At 34.0% G+C, this 17031-nt stretch overlaps 1 protein-coding gene across 4 annotated transcripts in view; it reads right to left on the bottom strand.

Moving 5' to 3' along the window:
• The window catches only part of COL19A1 (collagen type XIX alpha 1 chain), a 333080-nt gene that overhangs the window by 243480 nt on the left and 72569 nt on the right, over positions 1 to 17031 (bottom strand). The gene's annotated exons all lie outside the window — the stretch shown is intronic.

The following is a 17031-nucleotide window of genomic DNA, read 5'->3' as shown; positions in this document are numbered from 1 at the left end:
AAAAGATAGATGCCTATCAGTTTCCATTGCTGGAATTCTGGGGTCATCTCTTTGAAAAGTCTGGTTTGTAAACATCACACAGGCTAGAATGAGATACTCCTGGGAGGATGTGTGTATTCTCAATGGAGTTTTAGGAATTTTCCTTCTTAAAGGAATTTACTTTGGCTTCTGAGTTTCCAGGTTTAGACAGCTCAAAATACACTAACAATTTCATGGAACTGCTTTATTTCTATCAAATATTTACAATGAATTTATAAGATAACAGTTTTTAAACATTCCCTAGAAAGCAGTTAGTTATCATTTATTTGAATTATTTAAGCAAAGTTCAAAATCTATGAAGAAAAATTCACATCTTTAAACTTTAAAATAGCAATATTCTGTCTAAATCTAAGGAGATTTTCATTATTTCATTAATTAACACATTTTAAAGAAAGTTTTAGTGGTTCTTACCAGAGATGTACAGCTACATACATGCACACATATTATTTTAAAGACTGAGGTTTTTCTTATATTAGATTAAATTATCAAAGTATTCTACAGCATAATGGCTATCATCACAGTATATAGTAAACACTAAAGTAAAACTTTGCTGCTAAATGTAATTAAATGTTAGAGAATCAACAAAATATAATCGACTTATCTATATAATAAATACATTTCTATCATTAAACAAATTGTTATAGTTTGAGACCTCACGCATCACACAACTCCATTAGAAACTTCCAGTATCATTTGATAAAGTGATAGTGAAAACACATTAAGTATTTGGTGCCAGGAAACAGTCTATGGAAATGAAGCTCCTGTTACTCATCACAGAAGTATGTCCACTTGTCCATAAGGAGCAGATTATTTTCATCAGTTGATCCAATATAATGTTTTATATCATATTACTAGTTACACACGATCACAAGATATGGCATATTATCCATTAAAGTATGCCAATATGGTATACACTGCCAAAAATACTTTTTTGGGAAAAAAAGGTGTGATGGTATCTCCTCTTTATCTTTGCTCACGGCCCACTCGTGTAGCAGGTGCTCTGAGTACTGGCACCCAAAGTCCTACCCTGCCACATGTCAGGTTAGGGTTACACCTAGATGCACTGTTAATTGGGTACCAAAACTCTCTAAAGCTGTGATATTGAGAATATGTCTTTAATGGACACTGGTTTTATGATTGTTGTAATTAAAATACTGTGTTTCCTGTGGCCAGCATTAAATGGTCTCTGCTCTTTCTTGACTGAATGTGTTTTATAAACATAATTCTAGACTCAATGATAACTCAGTGGACATCACTGATTATCTCATAGGAAATGTGTTTATCTAAAACCTAACTTATGTCAACAGAAGTCGTCTTTCTTTATGCTCCCTCTGACAACCAGGTTTAAAGTTCTAGGTGCCACAAGCACTTTGAGGGCAAATTTAATTCTATTCATAAAATAAATATCCTCCTAAAATTACTGGAAGGTATACATTAGTTTTCTTTTCTGAACTCCTGCTGTCTCTCCTTCCTCAAAATTTCAGTCCAAGGAAGAAATAAGATGCTTCTTCTTTGGCTTCCAATCAATAGTTCAGTTCATTATTGAAAGAAAATCACAATAAATGATTCCCATAGAAACGATAACTTTCAAAACCTATTTCTGAGGAATGTTTTTTTCATTATAGGGTTTTCTATGAAAGGACTTGTATTCCTTTTCAGGTACAAATTCAAACTACAGGAAGACAAGTTAATAAATACGTGTAATATAAAGCAGGCGAAATCTAACGTTGCTGCTGATAGTACCATTGCCTGGGTTATTACTATGATACGTAGCTTGTCTTTAACTTCACAGGACAATCAAAAAGTACCCTTTCCAAAATTCAAAATAACCTCTTTGAGAAGTTTTTAGGACAAAGTTAGGTGAAGTTTAGGGTCAGCTGGTTGCTTTCTGAAAAACTGATCACAGGATTTAATTTTACCTCCTTGTAATCACTGCATATTTTTCAATAGTAAACACAGCTAGTCATAAACTATAAATTATTATTAGTTTTCTTGATTCTTTTGACATTGGAAGCAATGTATTTCTTATTGTGCGGGAAATATATATTGTCTAGAGGACATTTGATGAAAAAGAAAAAAAAATCACATTCCCTAGGGCTATAGTTTGCAAACCTAGTACTAATGAGACCAAGCAAATAAAGATAAAGCAAGCAGGTAAATAAAAAATTTGCAAATAACTAGCCTTTGACTAGTTTTGTGATGATTTTTTTTTAACAGTTAGGCATTTAGCCTTTGATTAAAATGTCTGAGATCCTATTATAATATTTCTGTATTGAAAAAATTGACCCATCATTTTACTTAGAGCATAGTTTTCTAGGAGCATAACCCTCTATATGAATTTAATGTCCACTTGATATATATCAATACTTCCCCTTTAATTAGTTCATATTTATTAAAAGAAAATTTACTTAAGTTGAATATTGCATGAAATAACTAGAAGAAACATCAGAAGTGGAATGCCAGGATTCTAGAACTAAAACCAATAAAACAGGCAGAAAAAAGTAAATCTGATTTTGATTTTGTGTATTACTAAGGTGACTTCTACATTACTGACTATAGTCCTGCTCTATTCAGCCATAATCTTTAGAAATTGAAATATTTTATGGTTCTTAAACTGTTGGCAGTCCATTAAATGTTTCAGGAAATTTTTAAAAACCTATATATTTTTATTTTTTTCAGATATCCAGTTTAAGTCCTTTTATTTCAAGGGGAGAAGTTTTTCCTTCTATATTTTGGGACTTCATTCTAAGAAATAAATTACCAAGTTAAAAAATATGTACATAGCATAGAGTTTAAAATCTCAAACTTTTTGAATGATTTATATTTGTTGAATCCTTAATGCAGTTAATGCATGGGGATATTTTAATCACATTAATGCTCAGAATAAGGCCAATTTATAACTTTAATCTTAAATGAATGAGATCCTATTATTATTTATTCTTATGAGTCAATACATGTCTTGATCATAGTGATGTATGTATGGGTGGCTAGTGGTAGCTAACTCAACATCTACTCTCTTAAAATCTACTATCCTGAGTGTGTATATATATGTGTGTACATAGGTATATACAGGTGCATATGCCTAGAAAACAAGCAGGATGGGCATTCTTAAATATAAAGGAAAATATAAATTCATGCATTTATGTATAACAACTCCACCAAAGAATCTGATAAGGCACCGATTCTATTTAAAGCTTAAAGTCAAGTACTTTTGCTGCTTAATTTGCGTTGTGGAGAGCAAAGGAAAAAAAAGTCACTGTGTGGTTACTGAATAAATGCTTTCTGAACCCAAATTAACCTTCCCCATATTTTGCCCATCAGTCTTATTTCTTCTGTCTGCAATTACACAGAAAAAATAAATGTTATAGGTCTTATACATGACATCCCTTGTGCCACTATCAAGTCTTCTATTCAGTAAACCACTCATTTTTCAAATGATAGTTTGGAGTCTCTTAATACTATGGTCCCTGTTCTCTGGGCACACACTAGTCAGTCATGTCTTTTTTTTTTTTTATTTTTATTTTTTTTTGAGACAGAGTCTCGCTGTGTCTCCCAGGCTGGAGTGCAGTGGCGCGATCTCGGCTCACTGCAAGCTCCGCCTCCTGGGTTCACGCCATTCTCCCGCCTCAGCCTCCGAGTAGCTGGGACTACAGGCGCCCGCCACCTCGCCCAGCTAATTTTTTGTATTTTTAGTAGAGACGGGGTTTCACCGTGTTAGCCAGGATGGTCTCGATCTCCTGACCTCGTGATCCACCCGCCTCGGCCTCCCAAAGTGCTGGGATTACAGGCTTGAGCCACCGCGCCCGGCCTCAGTCATGTCTTTTAAAATGTGGCACTCAGAACTCAGCACATCATTCCAGAAATGGTCTTATTCACACGGACATACACACACACGCACACACACGTTGTTCTGGATACTATACAGTTTTGTACTTCTATTAATACAACTTGCTTTTGTTAAAAACTAAATTGCTTACATATGCTACATTTGTAATCAACTACAACCCTTAAGTTTTCCTGTCAAAGGGATGTTATTTTACAATCCTTTTTCAAATTAATTAAATACAAGTTGTACTAAGAGTTGTTCAAATAAAAAACAAAAAGAAAACCCAAGTGATTTTGAAATGTCTTGGAGAGGTAAAAGTTTCTTCCTATACATAGCAAAGCTAGGGAATTAAGCTTTAGTCAATGTTGTAGAACCCACTACAAAATCTGGGCTCCTATGTAACTGTGATGATTTTCTCAAAGTGTCAGCACAAGTGTTTGGGCTTTTCACTGTATTGTGAGACTAACTGTAAGACAGTTTTTAAAAAAAATTTGAAACTTCATAAAAATACTACAGAAATACTTATTTAATGTGAATCATCTACTGAAATATCTGAAGTATGGGGATTGACATCTGAATAGAGGATTCTAACAAGTGAAAGATTAGATTTAAGACATAAAGAGAAGGACAGTGTCATCAGTCAGCTCTTAATTGAGGACAATGAGATAGCAGTAACTGCAAACTATTTCCTGCCTGGAGTATTCCTCGTGATGAGTACTTTATATGTCTAGTCCATATCAGTTACTTCTACTGGACCTTAAATGCATGGAAGCCATTGGTTACTTATGTCTAGCTCTGAAGTAAATGGTTATGAAGATATGGAGAACAAACACACCCTAACAATGTTGTAAGAAAGTTAGGAGATCTTCAAATCTAGTTTGGATAAAAAGAAAGCAATATAACTTAAATATTTGTGTTTGAGAGAGAGGGAAGAGCATATTTTCTCCATGAGAAAATGGCAAGCAAATTCTGGAGATGCACACACTTCTATTATATTTAATTCTAGGAAGCAATACCTGTAAACTTTGTTGTGCAAAGAAGAAATTCCCTTGTTTCCCTAAATTATGCTTCTGTAGAAAGTATGAAGGACTTTCACGAGAGTGTTGCTGGCATTGGGGGCCTTTCCCAATCTTTTCTCAGCAAAGTTTTCTAACAGTCATTCTCTATTTCTCTTACCTATTTCTGGCTTGGGGCTAAGTCCTTGAATTCTGAACAACTCAACAAACACTTACCCAGAATCAGCCAGGTATCATACGCTGGGTCAGTTGCTGGGATTAGAGATGAGACAGACCCCAAGTCCTTCTATTCCAGGAGTTCACATTTTAGCAGGGTGTATAGACACACACTATATTAGTGATATAAATAAAGTGCTATGTGAGTAAAGTGGATAAGCTGTAATTTTGCCTGGTGACCCAGCAGAATTCATGGAAAAAATGCATGTGTTTTGAGTTTAATAATCTGAAAATGCAGTGATGGAGATAGAAAAGAAAGACACCAATCATCTGTGATCGTCTGCTCAAATCTTCCAGTCTTCCCTAACAGGTTCATTCAATACCTTACACTGGCTTTGGCAGTCCCTGATGTGTCTGACTAAAAGCTCCTTTAGATAGAGCCACTCTAAGGAAACTCTAATATCTAAAATCATAGATATCTTTATAAAATACCAGTTATATCTTTAAATCCACTGTTCAGTATCTCAGCAACCTACACCAAGAATAAAATAATTAGCCACTAAACTATGCAGAGAAACAGAGAGTGTGTGAGCTTTCTTATGGCAATATTTAATATTTATGTGCTGGAAGCTGGTAGTACATTAAACCAAATAGGAACATTAGCAGACTAGGTTCTTGAAATCTGGCTGTTTAACAAATAAAAGTCAAGTGCCCGGGTGCCAGATACACGGCATGTGTTGAGCTTGTCATCCATCTGTTGTGTTCCCTGCCAACTGCTCTACTTGGGGTGTGAGTGGAAGGCATTAGAAGGGAATAAGAAACCATTAAGAAATAAAATCAACTGCAGAGTGAACAAGTTTCTTTTCCTTTTTCCGATCCTTCTATTACCTTTGTCCTTATGTTTCTGCTTATTTTAGTGCTGTATTGTATCAATATATGTCTATAGATAAGACAGTTAAATGACAATTATTCCATGTAAAAGCAACAATTTTTCACTGATAATTCAAGTTTTATTCTCGTACCTTTAACAAGTGAAGCCAACAAGTAGGCTTACAAAACTGTTTTCTTTGTGGTCATTTTTTCTATGCATACTATTTATGATTAAAAGTTCCATCCTGTGTGTAGATTTGACTATACCTTCACTCATTAGAGAATTTTCCAAATTACACAGATATACAGGTGATTCTCTGCTTAAGACGTATTTTTCTCTAAAGTAGAGATCACTCTTGTTTTATAAACTTAACAATTTCATAGGCAGGAAGTATTCCATTGTCAGAATAAAGCTAATTTGTCTTTTTTTCCTCCTCATTTAATGGTCTCAATTTCTATAATAAATTGTCACATGCCATTAGGCATTTTAAATTATGTTTTAAACTTAGGAAGTCTAAAATGAAGCTTAATTCTGAATGTCCACAGAAAAATTAGGTGAGGCTAGAAATATAGAGAGGAAGCCGAACGGCTTAAAAATTCTCTAGCTTTTATACTACATGCATATAAGTTTCTGAGTCTCTGAAGCATTAATGCTACATCTGGACCAGCACTGTTAGAAAGTTCATTATCATTCACAACAATGACTGGCCTTGTCTGCACTTACATAAACTGTAACAGCATCTGCCTTTATTTTCTGAAGCTGCAGTCTTCTCATAAAATGTCTTTTTAGGGAAAATCAAGTTTCAAAGATCATAGTCATTTCATTTTCCAGCAGAAAAGAAATACAAAGACTGTTAGGGAACAATGGATCTGCTCATTCAGTCTCATCTCACTGCAGTGATGGAGGGCTTCAGAGTTTATGGTGAAAAGTCCCATCATACAAAGCATATCCTCATATAATGACGATAGTTAGTCCAGCTATTTTTAAGACACGCAGCTTGGCCACTCTCTCATCATGTTATCAGATGTACTTCTTAAGTGCCTTAATGCATACAGCTTTTTTTACTTCCAGAAGGTTGATTTATTTTATATTTTTATAAAGTCATGGTACTAAGTTAAACATTTTTGGTTTTGATAAATACATTATATATATATATATATTTATTTGGTGGAGAATGTAAAGAAAAAAATTTCTACATTAGGTGTTGCATTAAGGTTAATCTGGAGAGTGGCCATGATGGAGCTGCCTGGACGTGGGCATGAAGGGTAGATTAAGAATCTCCAGAGAGTCAAGCATGGTAAGTTTGAAAACACACTTAAAATGTCATCTGTACTTGGAAACCAAGCAAATTTTTTTTTCCATAATACTTATTTTAGAAGGTAAAGCTAAACAAAACCCTCTCATTCAGTGAAAAACCATATGCATAATTTTTTTTAATACTTTAAATTCTAGGGTACATGTGCTCAACATGCAGGTTTGTTACATATGTATGTATGTGCCGTGTTGGTGTGCTGCACGCATTAACTCGTCATTTACATTAGGTATATCTCCTAATGCTATCCCTCCTCCCATCCCCACAATAGGACCTGGTGTGTGATGATCCCTTTTCTGTGTCCAAGTGATCTCATTGTTCAATTCCCACCTATGAGTGAGAATATGCGGTATTTGGTTTTCTGTTCTTGCGATAGTTTGTTGAGAATGATGGTTTCCAGCTGCATCCATGTCCCTACAAAGGACACAAACTCATCCTTTTTTATGGCTGCATAGTATTCCATAGTGTATATGTGCCACATTTTCTTAATCCAGTCTGTCACTGATGGACATTTGGGTTGATTCCAAGTCTTTGCTATTGTGAATTGCATAATGATTCTTAATAGGTGAATGCAATCTTATGAAGGTGGGAGAATCAGAATCTCTAGGGTCAGATACAGTTTAAAAGGGGTTCATGGATTTAAAGGGAAGAGACACAGACAGCCCTCCTTGGAGCAGAATGTCCAAAGCAAACTGTAGTTCACTAAATTGGTAGGCAAACAAATTTAAGATCTAATTCAGACCTGCTTGTGTAGATGAAATCTGAGTATTTGAGGAGCTATCCAGATGAGGTAATATGGCAAAGGGGCAAGAGCAATGGATTTCCATGGATAGAGGTTCAAATCCTGACTTTACTGTTTTTTTTTTTCCTCTCTGTCTCTAGATCTGTTTCCTAATCTGTGAAATAGTGACAATAAATCTTACCTCACAGGGGTGTTGCAAGGATTGGATGAAATAATGTGAAGAAGGCTCCTGATAGCATTTAGCATATAACACTTATTGAGTAAATGGCTGCTATTATTACTATTGTAAAAGTTTATATTCTTGTACATATTTATATTAAGTGAGGAATTCATTGGTTTTCTAACATCCAGTTTGTTTTAAGAGGTCAAGGTTACATAAGATATATGACTTTAACATTTTCCTATAAATATATTTTGAATAAATAATATAAATTCAATAAGTTTGCTTCTTGGCCTTTTGGCTAAGATGAAGTGTATAAATTCCTTCAAATAAGTTCTAATTTGGTCCCACAGTAAGGCTAGAATAATAGAATCATCAAACTGTTTATTGTTAAAATTATATCTGTTGTTTACCAAAAATTTATATACCAGGTGCTGACCCTTTTATGAATAATCTTGTTTAATCCTTAAGATAAAGCTAGAAGTAGATGTAATATAATTCCATTTTATAAAAGAGAAAACTGACATGTAGAGAGACCAAGTGTCATGCTCTAAATTAGAGAGTAAGATTTCTCTAATAAATTGAGCTGGAATTCAAATCCAGGCAGTCTAACTCTGAGTATTTAACATTAGCATGGTAAAGTAATGATAGTTATGATTTACTTCATACTTACTCCATGGGGAGAAAAATTGACTTTTACTAAGTTTTCCTATTAAAATAAGCATTTTAGGGCAAATTTAAAGTAATTTAGTAGATAGAATATGGGTTTTAGCATAAATTAGGCTCTATGTTCAATTTTTATGGTCACATTATTAGGATAAGATTATTGGACAATAATTATTCCTATTTAGGAAAAACTCTCCACTTCTTGAGAAATATATGTTATGTTTACATACATAAGTGAAGTATGAAATGAGGCAATTTTTTGTTTGAAGTATTCAGGTAATGAAAACAAACATGGTTTGAGTGTAATATTTGGGGGCAAAGTGGGCAAAATTTGCTCATAGTGTTCAAATCTTCATCTCATTTTCCTACTTCACACTATGAGGATGGAAGGTGTGAACATATGTGTTCATATGTGTGTGTGTGTGTGTATGGCTGCATGCATGTGATCTTATGCTTAGAGTCATTCACTTCTCTTGGAAATAGAACCATCCAGTTTACTCATTGTGATTGACAGAGGCTTCTGTCCATCCAAGTTTACCAGAAGTCGTCAGCTACCTAATAATACTGCTACACAGAATTGATTTTCTTAAATGAACTCATAACAGAACACTTACCAAATCTCTTAGGCAAAATCATAGCTGTTCTTAATAAATGTAAGGGGGACAGTTATTTTTCTGCAATGTTTAACAGTAAGACTTTATTAGATTACAGCTAATATTAGATTAAGAATGCCTACTGCAAGTCTGTACTGGGTGATAAGTATTACAATTACAAAAGAACATAACTAAATGCTATACTTCATCCTCAGGGTCCTCATGACTCCATATTCCATAAATACATTTTGCAAAATTGTGTTTTTTAGTGTACTATTTTTCTCCTTGGTCTCAGAGGAAAAATGCCACCACAGTCTACTAATACATTGTTCAGAGTCTTGGCTTAAAAAAATTTATTGCTACTACCTAGCTAAATTTCAAAGTGTAGGTTTATTTTAGAATAATGTGATTTATATGCAAATCACTTAATTTATTGCAGTATGACATTGATGTAAGTGTAAAGTATAGTTAATGTACAAATTAATACTTCGTACTGCTCAGAATATGCTTCACTCCATTAATATAAATCAGTTTCCTAGCTTCAATACTAACGTTAGAAAAAAACTTTACTTTGAGAATATTAGACCTGAGATATATGTTCTATGGTATTGTACATATGTTTTTGCTCCAAGTGAGACAGTTAAACAACTCATCTTAGTTATTTATTTTTAAACAGTACTCTTAAGTACTCCAAATTTTATGTAAAACAAAACAAAACAAAGAATTATAACTGCTGACAAGCAGAGTCCAAGTTAAGGGGATGCTGGATAAGTTACTCTGGAAGATGCATATATTTCACATTGAGGCAAATGTGGAATACAAAGCCCTGAGGTGACCCACATGTTAAGAACTGATCATTTTTCTTTGGAAATTTACTTAGAAAAATCTGACAAACTATTTTTCTTGTAAAATAACAGAAATATTTCACCCCAAACATAAACCTCATGAGTATGATTTTAAAATTTTGAAATTAAAATTTTTTTTTTACAGTTTATTAACCCACTGTTAGATAATGTTAGTAACTTTCTTGTTTTCATTTTGTATACATTCATTAGAATTATTTTAAATCAGTGGTAACCTGTGGATTATAGAAGTGAGAAAAACACTCTTGAGGCGGCATTTGTTTCACTCAAGAGTGTCACACCCCTTTAACAGCTACATGAAGTGACAAGTTAGAAGCCTAGCTGGCACTACCAGGGACTGAAACCTTGGGAAGAGAAAATGGTCAAAGACTCCATGCTTCCCTAGGTATTGGAAAGATATTAACCACTAAGTAGGGTCTCTGATGATGCGTGCATCCGGGAACCAACAGCAAAATGTAATCTGCCACCATATTTAGCACAACTGGAAGTTACGTGAATTCTCTAATTGTCTATGAGACCCCTTAAGAGCAACTCAAGTAAATTAGACCCAGAAGAAAACTGCCTGAGGAAATATGAGAGAGTATTTGCAAGGACAAGTTTGCCGTGGTTTTAGAACACCATAAAAACAGCTGCTTCTTTCCGATATTAGCTTCTTAAGTTATCTGGGAACAGTGTCTTCACACAGACATACTCATTAATTGATATTGCAAAACCCTCTCCGTCACCATTTTGACCAAATGGGCACCAAGGGCTAAGGATCTCAGTTTTCAGACTGACTTCATCTAACTAGATTGTCAGTATATTCCTTTATATTCACTAAAGTTTTACTTTAAATGAAATATAAGATGAATCACTACACAAGATTCTTTCTACAAAAGTGGACTTCTGGGACAAGAAAAAAAACTTTAGTTCTGAGTAGTGCCTGTCTCTGCAATACTGACTTGCTCCAGTTCCTTCGCGTTGCCCCAAATGTCCTCTCTTTTCTAAGAAACTCTCTTTTTTTCCAGAGAATTTCTCGGCTTGCATAGTTAACTTTCTAGACTTATTTTCTTACTATCATGGCCCTGGATTGCAATTCGTTTGATCAACTTTTGACAGGATTGATTCTACTGAATGCTTCATCTAGTCCTTACATTGTCAGTCTGTGGACATCACCTTTTCAGGAGTTGAGAACCTGTTCCACAGCCAATCAGTAGCAATTTGCACCTGGTTATCATACATGAGGATCCAAGGGATGTCATTTTGGAGTGTTAAAATTAATGCTATTTTATACCAATCTTGATAAATTCTGTTTTAAAGTAATCAAAGGGAATGCTATCCTGCTATGCCATAATTTATTATGAAAATGTATATGAGTCTCACGTTACATCCCACAATAAAGTCAAGCAATCTGTTTTATAGTTCAAGCACTTCAGTGATTCTGCATGTGTTTTAAAAAAGATTCCCGTGTTCAGAATAATTCAAAAACTCCTAATGATCTGAAATCTAAACAATCAGATTATTGTGATGCATTTTAGAGACTGGTAGAATAAGGGCACAAGGCAAATTTGGATTGGAGCATCTCTTTAGGTGATCAAATAATATCCTCTAGAGAAAAAATATTTTTAAACAATTAGACCTTTGAAGAAGTATTTAAAGAAGCTTTTATTTATGATGAAGAATCGTCAATTAATGCCATCAGTAAGCTTAAACAAGAAGATAGCAGCCCAAATAAACATCAACTTGCAGCAAGGTATTATTTTGCAATAGAGTTTGTTGGACTTTGCTGAGTCCAACAGTTATATTCCTATACAAGTCAAGAATTTGCATATCAGACTGAATAATTTATGAAAGGAAAAAGTAGCATCAATGAAGCAGTCAGATACCAGAGACACATTTAAGAAGGTCTCAAAAAATATCTGTCTGACAACCTCTGAACCTCCTACCGCTTTAGCTTCAGTTATTCCTGTGCCCACTTTAGGTGAATAAAACCTCAATGGTCATGGCCTTCTAGATAGTGAGACACAATGAACTCACTTGATAATCAGTGCAGCTAGAATGCTACAAAAACTTCTACTAAGCTTATTTTCATAAAGAAGAGAATTTTCTTGGCATCAACATCTGAGAACTTTAAAAATTTAGCAAAGTTATTAATATTAATATAGGATTATATATATAATCCTATATATAGTGAAAACACGTGAAAACATGCCAAGGTGATTGTAGTTTAATATACAAATACAACACTTTTCAAAATATTCTACAAAAACTGAAGTTGAATAAGGCGCTAAACTGCAACAGTAACTTCCTGTGAGTGAATTTATTGTTTGGAAGCATCTTTGTGGTGTTAGAGGAGAAACATAAAAATCAATCATTTTATGAGCTATAGCCTACAGTATAGCATTTTACTGATAGACTGAAATATATTTCTTCTATTTTTAATTATAGTATCTCTTACAGTCTATATATAAAATGTTTACATAAATTACCTAATTTTTGTCTGCAGTGAAACACATACTAAGACACCATATGACATATAAAATGGTGAGTTTAAGAAGCCCTGGGGCTAAGAGAATAGCGGCCAATGTTCTGGAGCAGGGATCAGCCAGCTTTTTCAACAAAGGGCCAGAGAGTAAATATTTTAGATTTTGTGGGCCATACAGTCTGCCACAATTACTTAACCTGGCCATGAAGCACAAAGGCAGCCTTAGGTAATACAAAAACAAATGAGTGTGGCTGTGTTCCAGTAAAACTTTACGTACAAAATCCTACAGTGAGAGTTTCTAACAGCCCTACTATAGGGCCACAGCTTGCTTACCCCTGAACTGCAGGACTTGTTCTGTATATTTTCCTATCCTATCTGACACAACTTTATAAAATGATCATACATTTTGATCAAATAGTAAACCATCATACCTTTTCCCCAGGAATTTCAGGAGCACCAAATTCACCTTTATTACCAACTGCACCCTAAAATACAGAAATGCTTACTAGATTACTTTTAAGAGGTGCGTTAATTACTAATGTTGTCAAAGAGAATCTACCTTTCCTAGATGAGTTGCTTTTGCATGCACCAAAGTTTGTACTTCAAGTTCCTTCCTCATATTGCCCACAAGCCAAAATAATAAATTGTAATAAATCAGTAATTCATAAATATCTAAGTGCTAATCATAACTAAAACTAGACATATTCACACAGAAATATGTAATTCAACTTTGTAATTTCTTTTACATTTACCAAAAGTAAGGAATAATACTATTGCTGTTACTTCAATTAATATGAAAAATGAGTTTAAATGAGTTAAAAGCTACATCCTATCCGATGCTTTCAATTCAAGTAGGTCATGAAATTTCAGTTTCTAAGATATTCCTATTTGTTTCATTTAGTACGCCTGACTTTCCTTTACATCCTCCAGGAAAAACCCCAAAGCTGGGTCAATCTAATGATCAGCTTCCTTACTCTTCCACTTAACTGCGAAACAGGGATGGAAAAACAGGTGCAAGGAAGTCTATAGATCATCTATGGCTTCCTTAAAAGCACTATCACAAATTCAGTCCAACAAATTTATCCTTGAAACAGTGGAAAATAATATATACTTTTTGAATGAGTTTCTATATCACTAATACTTGGTAGAAATTAAGAAATAGATCGTAATTTTATGAATATGTAATACCATTATTATAATGATACTATTTGTTAATTTCGGATGAAGACCCACAAGTAAATTTCACCTTCAAGTGAATTCCTGCAGATTACATGAGATTATATCAAACTGGGTAAAACCGATCAAAGAAGGACATGTCAATTACTTCAATATATTCAATTGGATTAGAAAGGATAAAGGAACATTATTATTTCCTATATTGACATACTAAAAGAAGTCAAAAGAATAATATTAAATCCTACTTCTGTGAAGTTATTACTAAGAGAAGGTAATCCTTATTTTTAAAAATTATGAACATATTTTGGTTTAATTAATTTTTATTGTTGTGGTATGGGTACAGAATGGGCATATGAGTAATGCCAGCTTGGAAAGAAAAGGAGGGGAAACTTACTTATCATCTCTGGATTAGCATATTAGGCTACTCAAAATAGAAGCCTCTATAGTGGGATTGGAGGGCAGGAGAAGTTGAAACAAATCAATACTAGTCGCTGACTAAGAAGTCAAATAAGCTAACTTATTCCATTTTTAAACTGTTTTGATTTTCTGTCAAAGCATATCAGCAAAGCAATCATTTCATAAAGCCAACACATTTTGGCAAATTAACTGGAAATGTGGAAGACGATAATACAAAAATAAACTGGAAAATTATTCCCAAAATGGAGCTCAGATAACACTTCCCTGTAGGTTCAGGAACATTAACATTGAGCTGATAGTTTATAAAACTCTGAGAGAACTTCAGCTCTGAAATGGGTGAAGTTATTAACAAGGGTCTTAAAGAACTGAGAAAGTAATGCAGTTGCTAAGGAATTAGGTTGCTAACTATGCTTGCTAACAAAAGAGAATTAAAAGATTCAGAAAATTATTATAATTGAGTCTAAATGAAAGAAAAGTATTAATTATTTCTTCAAATAATGTTATACAGAGTTTAGTGTTAGAGAGCGTGGTTAAAATCGCTTGATTAGGTGTCGTGTTATAGAATACTGATCACAATTAGATAATTAAATACAAGCAGTAGTACTTAAAACTGCATTATTCCATGAGAGGCGATCATCACCTTTATAAAAAAAGAAAAAGTAGTAAATCATATTAATAAACCATCATAGTGGATAAGAAAATAGGTAAATAAAGATACATATTAAGTTTTGCCAAAACTTCTAGCTTTTTGCAAAATATTTTTGATGCTTCATTACCTTAGCAATACTAAGCTAAACCTGATTAAATCAATGTGAAAAGAAATTTTGTTTTTTAAAAGAAAAAAAGTAGTAGAACAATAGTTAACAATATAATATTATTTAACTCTTTCCTTGCAAATTGAATCTTTCAGCAGAGTCTCCTGGGCAATTAGGAAGGAGAACTTACAGTTTCTAGAAATAGCTGAGTTGATTATTTAAACTTTCCTTGAGGTATAGTGTTCATTCATGCATTCAGCATATTTTTAGCTCCTATTATTTATGTGTTGTTCTATGTATAGGCTCACAGAACTCATTTTCCAACAGGGAAGGAAATAGATGCAGGATGATAATGTGTCAGGTGGCAATAAAAGTGCTAAGCAAAGTAAGAGCATAGAGGTGGGAGTAAGGATGCTTTTTATACAGAGATGCCAGAAGGCCTTTTCATTTTAAAGTTATTTTTGAGCAAGGACCTAGAAGACGTGAAGAAGAGAGCCAAGTGGATATGTACAAGGACACTTCAGGCATACATAACTGGTACAAAGGACTTGGAGCAAATATAAAAGAGGGAAGAGGGTTCGAGACAATTTGGGAGTGAGGAGTCAGGTAGGGGAAAGCTCTACACATTATGTGAAGCCTCATAGCTCATGGTTAGAGCTTTGGGGTTTATCTTAAGAGAAACAAGAAGTCACTAGTGGGTTTTGGCTCAGGTGGGACAGGATTTGCTTACATGATTATTCAGAATAATTGTCTAACTCATAATGTATATGTATAAATAAGAGTAAAATTTTTCTCTATGAATCTGCTGCATTAAAGTAAGGATTCTCAAAGCATAACACCTTAGATTGTCATCGACAGTCACATAGACCAATGGAACACAATAGAGAACCCATAAATAAATCCATGTATTTATAGCCAACTGATCTTTGACAGAGGTGCCAGGAACGTGCATTGAGGAAAGGACAGTCTCTTTGATAAACAGTGTTAGAAAAACTATATTCAGAAGAATAAACTAGATCCTTATCTCTCACCATATGCAAAAATCAACCCAAAATGGATTGAAAACTTAAATGTAGAGCCCAAAACTATGAATCTTCTGGGGCAAAATGTAGGGAAAATGCTTTGGTACATTAGTCTAGGCAAAGATTTTGTGGATACAATCTCAAGAGCACAGGCAACCAAAGCAAAAATAGACAAATGGGACCATATTGCACTAAAAAGCTTTTGTATAGCAAAGGAAACCATCAAGAGAATGAAGAGACAACCTGCAGAATGGGAGTAAATGTTTGCAAGGTATTCATCTGACAAGGGATTAATATCCACAATATACAAGGAGTTCAAGCAACTCAACAGCGACAAACAAACAAACAAAACCCCCAATAATCTGATTTTAAAACAGGTGAATGATCTGAATAGACACTTCTCAAAGGAAGACATACAAATGGCCACGAAATACATTTTAAAATGCTCAACAACATTAATCATCAGGGAGGAGCATATTGGAATCAAAATGAGATATCATCTTACCCTAGTTAGAATGGGTATTATTTAAATGACAAAAAAAAAAAAAAAAAAAAAAAAAAAAACAACGCTACCAAAGTTGTGAAGAAAGGGGAACTCTTGCACATTTTCAGTGGGAATGTAAATTAGTATAGCTATTATGAAGAACAGTATGGAGATTCCTCAAAAAACTAAAAATGGAACTACCATGTGATCCAGAAATCCCACTGGGGTTATGTATCCAAAGGAAAGGAAGTAAGTATGGTGAAAAGATAACTGAAAGCCTGTCTTTATTACAGCACTACTCACAATCACTAATATATGGAATCAAAATGAGTGTCCATCAATGAATAAATGGATAGAGAAAATGTTTTATACACACACACACACATATATACATACACAAACATACACACAATGGAATTACATTCAGCCATAAAAAAGAATAAAATCCCATCATTTGCAGCAACATGGA

This window comes from Papio anubis, chromosome 6 (genome assembly GCF_008728515.1).
Source record: "Papio anubis isolate 15944 chromosome 6, Panubis1.0, whole genome shotgun sequence".
Classification (NCBI taxonomy): Eukaryota; Metazoa; Chordata; class Mammalia; order Primates; family Cercopithecidae; genus Papio; species Papio anubis.
Note: the sequence above shows the minus strand (reverse complement) of the source record. Positions and strands in the feature narration are given on the sequence as shown.